Source organism: Protopterus annectens, chromosome 8.part0, assembly GCF_019279795.1.
Source record: "Protopterus annectens isolate FY-2018-M chromosome 8.part0, PAN1.0, whole genome shotgun sequence".
Lineage (NCBI taxonomy): Eukaryota > Metazoa > Chordata > Ceratodontiformes > Protopteridae > Protopterus > Protopterus annectens.
Genome location: NC_056741.1, coordinates 14,170,775 through 14,178,768, shown reverse-complemented (window position 1 = coordinate 14,178,768; position 7,994 = coordinate 14,170,775).

The following is a 7,994-nucleotide window of genomic DNA, read 5'->3' as shown; positions in this document are numbered from 1 at the left end:
GAGGGTGTTAACTTGTGACATCTCCAGGTTAACTCTCTCTGACGTCTCTAGGTGTCAAATTTTGCTTACTCGTATTTGTATCAATGATTCCAAAGCCATGCTATGTACAAGGTTTTAAAAGATTTTATCTTGAAGCTTACGCAATAGCAAACTCAATTGCATTAATATTTGACCTCTGTTTAGTGCAGGTGAATAGATATTAGCTGTTTTATGATATTAATTAATATAGATGTAATTTTCACATTTTTCTAAATGTCTTAACGAAGTGACACAGACAGCACTCCTTAGCCTCATATGAAAGCTCTGAGACAAATTAATAAAATGCTGCTAACAGTATGTGTGTAACATGAGTGGTTGCTGAGCTATTCTAAGTTGTTTAGAAAATATTATAAATGTAATAGTTGTGTTTACTGTGATTATAAAATTTGGTTTAAGACCTAGAACCTAAAGGCTGCTACCACTATAAAAATAGATCTGAAGTTGTTAATCTTCTTTCTATTAATCAGAATGAAAGAAGATCAACAACCCAGATGGAACTTTATGGTAAGATGTAACTTATTTTTTGTGCTTAAGAGTTTGCCATTTATACTAATTTCATAATCTGTATGGTTCCAGAGGTATGAACATTTTTGTTTGAAATGTGAGGACATAATTTGTTTCTGTGAAAAGGCTTAGGCTCCGCCCATTGGAAGTTACAGTCCAAACTTCCTGAGCTCCATTGGAGTGAATGAGTTAAGCTCTGCTTTTACTGCAAATGATGGGAGGCACTGCATTGTTTACTGCCCAACAGAGCGTCTGTTTTGTGCCCTGCATACAGAATGGTGTTTAAGACCCTTTACTTTGCCTGCACAGATGGTGGTGTGTTGGGAGAGCCTGGTCTCAACCCTGCACTATCTGGAGCTGTAAAAATCTGAAAAAAAGTGTGGTGTTTTTTGATTTTTTTTTTTTGGAGTGTCTTCATTAAAAAGGTATAAGATTGCAAAAAAAAAGGTATACTAGTAAACAGATGCTGAAAATAAGGAGGCTGGGGAGTGACTACTTCCTTAAATTCTGTTTTTAGCAGTTCAGCTGGAATACTGATGTTCATCGTGCATACAACTGCAGTCATAACAGATGGGTTGTCCTGCCGTCAGGCGGGTCCTCGGTCGGCCGAATTCCAAAGTCTAGGTCCGGCATCGGTTGTCGTCGCTTCTTCCCTGACGTCAGTGCGCCAGGGGTATAAAAGAACCAGCCGACGCCATTTTCTCCAGTCTTTCTTGCCGCGCGGTGCCCGAAGCAGAAGCAGTTCGCAAGTGCCGGTCGGCCAGCTCCTGAAATTACAAAAAATTTTGCAACCGAAGTCTTCTTGAAAGCTAAGTACCCTGTTGGGGAAACTTTTCTTGCCTCCGACCGATGTCAGACAAAGTTAATAATTGTATTTCTTGTGGGAAGCAAATACCGCATAAGGATTTTCATTCCCTCTGCATTCCTTGCTTAGGCCCAGACCATGACGTCTCGGTCTGTCGTTTTTGTGCTACATTCAACAAACGCACCATTAAGCGTCGGGCGGAGTTCGCCCAGCACTATTTTGGCAAAAAATGTAACTATATTATGTCGTCTGATACTCAGACTCCAGTTTTGTCTAAAAAACGCAAAGATATGGACCGACACACGAGGTCCACGGCCTCTACCGACACCATGCCAAAGCCGACTATAGGTGGTCCGGTTCTCAGCGAGGCGCCTACGCAGCCCCTGCCTACCGACGGCACTTCTTTGGTGGTGTTTTCTGTGCCCGAGGTCGCAGGCTCCTCGGTCCACACCCCGACTACAGATGCCGAAGCCACTCTTGGTGGTGAATCTCAAAATGTAGACAGGTCTGCCTCCTCTCAAGGTGTCTTCAGGCCTTCCTCGTCTTTTTCTATCAAGGCTTTCACTAAGTCTAAAGCAGCCATGCATTCTAAGAGACAAGCTCCACAGGACCCTTCTCCAGACCCATGCCTAAAAACAGATGCTTAAAATGGCTGAGGATTTGATTACTCTTATCAGGGGTTCTCAGACCCCCCCCCCCCCCGGACAAAAGGCCCAGAGTGGAGGAAGAATCCCCCTCCTCTGACCAGGCCTCCATTATTTCAGAGCACTCTGATGAACAGGAACATTCTTACTCCCCTTTTGAAGATTCTGATGCTGAGGAGTCCATTCCCTCTGTCTTCCCCCCCAGAGGATTACTCATTTGGGGAAACATTGCATACCTTAAGGGAACACTTCCACTGGGAAGGCCAAGAGTTCTCAGATTCCAAGAAAAGGCTTGGATTTTCTCTTGCTACCTCAGCACAGGCCTCTGGCTATACCTCCTGTCTTAGACATACTAGATGATGTGTACTCGGAGGCCTGCCTTAACCCGGATTCTTTACCTCCAGCCCCAGTCAAGCCTGACAGGTACTACCGGGTTCCTGACTCACACCAATTTTTATACAAAAGCCATGCGGCTGACCCAGCTGACCCAGAAACTATCTCACAGGACCCCAAGGGAATTAAGGCCTCCACTGCTAAAAACCCATTGCCTTCCGAGAGAGATTCCAGATCCTTAGAAAGGTGGGGAAAAAAGGTATACACCTCGGCCACCTTAACCATGAGGGCATTAAACTGCCAGTTCCATATGCTAAAGTACCAACAGTTTCTGTTATCACAGTTGAGAAGTAAAATGTCACAACCTGAACAACCAGACTTGAAGGAGTTGCAGAATTTGATGCATAGTGCAGAACAAGTGGGTAAACATACCTTGCAATGTGGTTTTGATGCCCTAGAGGCCTCATGTAGAGCTGCTGTTACAGGATCAGTCATACGTAGACATGCCTGGCTCAAGGAGCAAACCTTACCAGATCATGTCAAAGCTAAGTTACTAGATGCCCCTCTACAAAAGGATGTATTATTTGGTGTTAAAGCTGAGGAGGTATTAAAGAAAATGGAGGAAGAGGCTAAATTAATGCAAACAGTGAAAGATTTTCTAAAGGTGCAACCTCCACGTTCCAGTAGAAATTGGCCTTCCAAAAATTGGTCCTTTCCAGCCACGGACAGACCCCAAAGAGGTAGATACAGGCGCCCGAGGGGCAGAGGGCATTCTCAAGGATTGTTTAGAGGCAGACAATGGCAAGCTCCTACACAAAGGTGGTGAGTATAGTTCGCAGCCATTCAGAAAGCAAGCCCAATGACTTTCCCCTTTGCATGCCAAGCAAGGCTCAAATGGCAGCACCCTTAGGCGGAAAACTGGCATTATTTTCAAAAATTGGCATATTGTCACAAAAGACAAATGGATCCTGGACATTATAAACAGAGGCTACAGATTCCATTTTCACACCCTTCCAAAAATGAGAGGCATGCCAAACCTGCCACACAATCAAAGGGCAGAGGCACAAAGACAAATTTCAGATCTCATGGACATGAAAGCTATTCAAGAGGTACCTATTCACGAACAATCAATGTTTTTATTCCAGACTATTCCTGGTACCAAGGAAGGGAAAAGATTGGAGACCTATTTTGGACCTATCCATCCTAAACACATTTCTACTCGTACCAAAATTCAAGATGCTCACATTACAGCAGCTTCTTCCCATGCTGGGCAAGGAGTCTTGGCTGGTAACACTGGACCTCAAGGAGGCATACCTGCATGTCCCAATCAGACAAAATTGCAGAAGATACCTCAGATTTCTTGCAGGTTCAACCCATTATCAATTCTCTGCATTGCCCTTTGGCTTATCTACTGCGCCCAGAGTATTCACGAAATGCCTGGCATCAGTAATTGCCTACTGCAGACTTCAAGGGATACAAATATACCCATATTTGGACGACTGCCTGATCCAAGCGGACAGCAAGCACATACTTCTGAAACACCTGGCTTTTGTAATAATGTTGTTGAATTCTCTGGGATACACAGTCAACAAAAAGAAATCGAGGCTAATACCCTCTCAGAAAATAATTTTCCTGGGTGCCAACTTGGACACAAACACCCAGATGGGCCTACCTCACGCCAGAGAAGCAGGGGCAACTAACTCAATACTTCAGAACACTAGCAAATTTCACCAGGCTGACTGCAAGGAAAATCCTGCAGGCTCTGGGATTCATGGCATCTTGCATCCTACTAATCCCATGTGCAAAGCTGCATATGAGGAAACTTCAATGGTACCTGAAAAACCTATGGTCTCAACACAGCCACAGTTTGGAAACAATAATACCACTAATTCCATGTCTTCAAAAGGAATTTCTGTGGTGGGCTCAAGCATGCCAAACAAACACAGGTCTCCCATTCTGCAAGCCTCAAGCAAATCAAGTCATCACAACAGACGCCTCTGAATACGCCTGGGGGCACACATGACAGATCGGTGCATTCAGGGCAAATGGTCCCAAAACGTAAAGCACCTTCACATCAATCAAAAGGAAATGCTAGCAGTAATAAATGCTTTTATAGCCTTCAAAGACCTTCTGTCTCCAGGTCAACTATTGATAAGGACAGACACCACCACAGTAATGTGGTACATAAACAAACAGGGAGGAACTCATTCATACCCCTATGCAGGCTGGCCATGTCACTTTGGAACATGGCTCTGGAATTGCAAATTGAACTTCAAGCACAGTACTTGCCAGGCAAGGAAAACACGCTGGCAGACAACCTAAGCAGAAATATGACAGATCCACACGAATGGAAGTTGCATCCTCAAGTTTTTACAGAGATAATTCAAGCATGGGGAAGGCCAGACATAGATCTCTTTGCCTCCCACAAAAATCACCAATTGACAAATTTCTGCTCAAGGACTTTTCATCCACAGGCCTGGAGAGTGGACGCCCTCTCTTTCAGTTGGACAACAATGACAGTTTATGCCTTTCCACCTCTTCTTCTGCTGCCCAAAGTTCTATTAAAAACCAGAGCAGACAGACCAAAGATGATTCTCATTGCTCCAGACTGGCCAAGACAGCAGTGGTACCCACTCCTGAGGAGCCTGACGCATTCCCCTCCATGGACTCTACCTCTAATGCCTCTTCTTCTGACTCAGCACAGCTTCAAAACTATTCACAGTCAGCTGAAAACACTCAATCTGGCCGCATGGAAGATTCCTTAACATCACAACAGACCCTACTCTCCAAGGAGGTGCAGGATGTCATTTTGGAGGCCAGAAGGCCGTCTACTAGAAAAGCTTACTCCGCAAAATGGAAACGGTTTTGTGCCTGGAATGAGAAAAAGGGCCAGAATCCTGGAAAACTGAATTTACCTCAAATATTACAGTATCTAGCTGAGCTGCTAAGCAGTGGACTTTCATTCTCCTCCATCAAAATCCATGCCTCAGCCATTTCTGCAGAATACAACACTGATCCACCTTTATTCTCTCAACCCCTCTTCAGACATTTCCTCAGAGGGGCTAAGAATATAAAACCCCCAAGGAAACAACCAATACCTGCTTGGGATCTCAATTTCATTCTAGAAAAGCTGACCTTGCCTCCTTTTGAGCCAGCTGCCTCAACAGATTTGCAATATTTGTCCTGGAAAACAGCTTTCCTTCTGGCTATCACCTCAGCTCGTAAGGTATGGGAATTATAAGCCCTCATGGCTGTGCAGCCTTTTATCATCTTCCATTAGGACAGAGTTTCCTTACGAACCCAACCCATCCTTTATGCCAAAGGTGGTATCCAGGGTAGCTTTGAATCAGGCTGTTCACTTACCTACCTTTTACCCTAATCCTCAAAACAAAGGGGAGAGGCTACTACATTCCTGGGACATCCACAGACAGCTGCATTATTATTTGGACAGAACAAAGCCTTTCAGAAAATCAGAACAGCTTTGTGTCCTATGCTATAGGAGCTCAAGGGAAGCCAATTTCCAAACAGACAATCTCAAAATGGATAGCCCACTGCATATGCTTTTGATACTCTTTTCATGGTAAATCTGTACCTGCAGGCATCAGATCTCACTCCACAAGGGCCACAGCTACCTCTGCAGCTTTCCACAGAGGAGTTCCTACCAAAGATATTTTGGAAGCAGCCACTTGGAGTTCTGTGCATACCTTCTCCAAGCACTACCACCTACCATTATACTCCAAAACTAGAACAGGCTTTGCCACTGCAGTCTTGCAGGGCATTCTGGCTCCTCCTAGTTCCACCTAGTGCCTACCACCCCTTTCTTAGCTTTGGGATTCAACCCATCTGTTATGACTGCTGCTGTATGCATGATGAACATAGTACAGTTTTGTACCTGGAACAAGTGAAACAGAAAACCTTTCCGGTCCAAACGACAAGGACTGGTGCTTGAAGTTAAAAGCTTGAACAACTGAGCAGTTAAATATCAGCCAGCAATGCAGCAAAAGTTTAGTAATCCAAGTGATACGTTAAATGACAGCCCAATGCAGTTCTAAATTCCAGTAAAACGATTTATTGTCGACACAAAAACAGAAAATAACACGAGCGCTTTCGCCTGGTACCTACCAGGCTTTTTCAAGTGAGACAAAAACTTGAATCAATGTGCAGCATTTATATAGCTGAGTAATACAGCTAATTAAGTAATTAACATCACTGTGTGCAATCTTTAATTTTCACCTTTACTTTAAAATTGCCTAATAGGCTTGCCTACTATTTTCTTGACAAATACCTTTTAGTGCATTTCAGTAGTGTTTACAGACTGCAATAAAAGCACATGTAGGAAACAGGCATTGCCCTCTAAAATAGTTAAAAAATATATACACTTAATTTACAAACATTAATAAAATAAAACTTTTAAAAACCATGCTTGCAATCCCAAAAGCAGTTTTTATGTAATATAAAAATCTAAAAATCCAGCAACCAATTGGTGTATTAATAAATATATAAAAACCACTTAGAAAACAACTCAAATAGGTGTAAGCCACCTAAAAATGGTGCTGATGCATTATATATTCAAATTAAATATTCTTGGCATTTGCATCACCATAAAAATACAACCTCAAAGTGTATAATATGTTTGTTGAATGGTTAAAAACCAAAATACATTTAGAGTTTATTCCTTCTCTGTTTAAGAATAGGTGCTAAACTAATATTGTCGTTAAGTCCTGGATATTTAGCTGCATTTAACTTTAGCTGCCAAATCAATTCTCTTGTTTCAAGGAGAGTTTCCCAATCTCCACCCCGCTGATCCTGCTGTATTTTCTTAATAACTAGAAATTTTAATGCCATGTTTGGACATAACAATTGATGTTTGCAAAAAGCATTGGTTTGTTTACTTTTACTAATATCGTACAAATGCTCGTATATTCTACGTTTTAAAGGCCTGTCAGTTTTGCCAACATAGAAAGCTGGACATGCTTGGCAAAACCCTATGTATACCACCCCTGCAGAATTACAGGAATATTTACTACTTGCCTTCAAGGTAATGTTCCTAGATGGGATAGTTATTTTGTCCGTTTGTAAAATATAAGGACATTGATTGCATCGGCCACATCTAAATGTGCCGAATGTGTCATTAACTTTGCCACCTATTTTAACATGTGATTTTTGTTCAAACACCCCTTTTAGATTAATGTCCCTTTTCCTAATAAACCCTATATTAGTAGGTAGTTTACTTGCCATTTCCTCCTGCATGGTTACTATGGGCCAAAAACTTTTTATTGTGTTCTCAATAAATGTAGCGTCTTGTGTGTAGGTGTAAATGAAATTCTTTTGAAGTGGTTTCTCAATTACTGCTCTGTTACTTGTAGCAAATGTATTAGAGCCCAGTAAAGGGAAATAAAATTCATCTTTTAATAATAACTTCTGCTAAAATTGTTTGAAATATGTCCAAGGGATATCCTCTTTCTTCAAATAAATTTCTGAGGAAATCAGCTTCTTCAAGGAACAGCTGTGTGTTACTACACATTCTCGCTGCTCTAATGAGCTGTCCCTTTATAATACCTTTTTTAATGTAGTAGGGATGTCCGCTTTCAAAATGCAAAAAGGTGTTAGAATATGTCGCCTTCCTGTAGGTTCTTGAAAGAAAACCTGTTCCACTAGGGTCTTTTTCT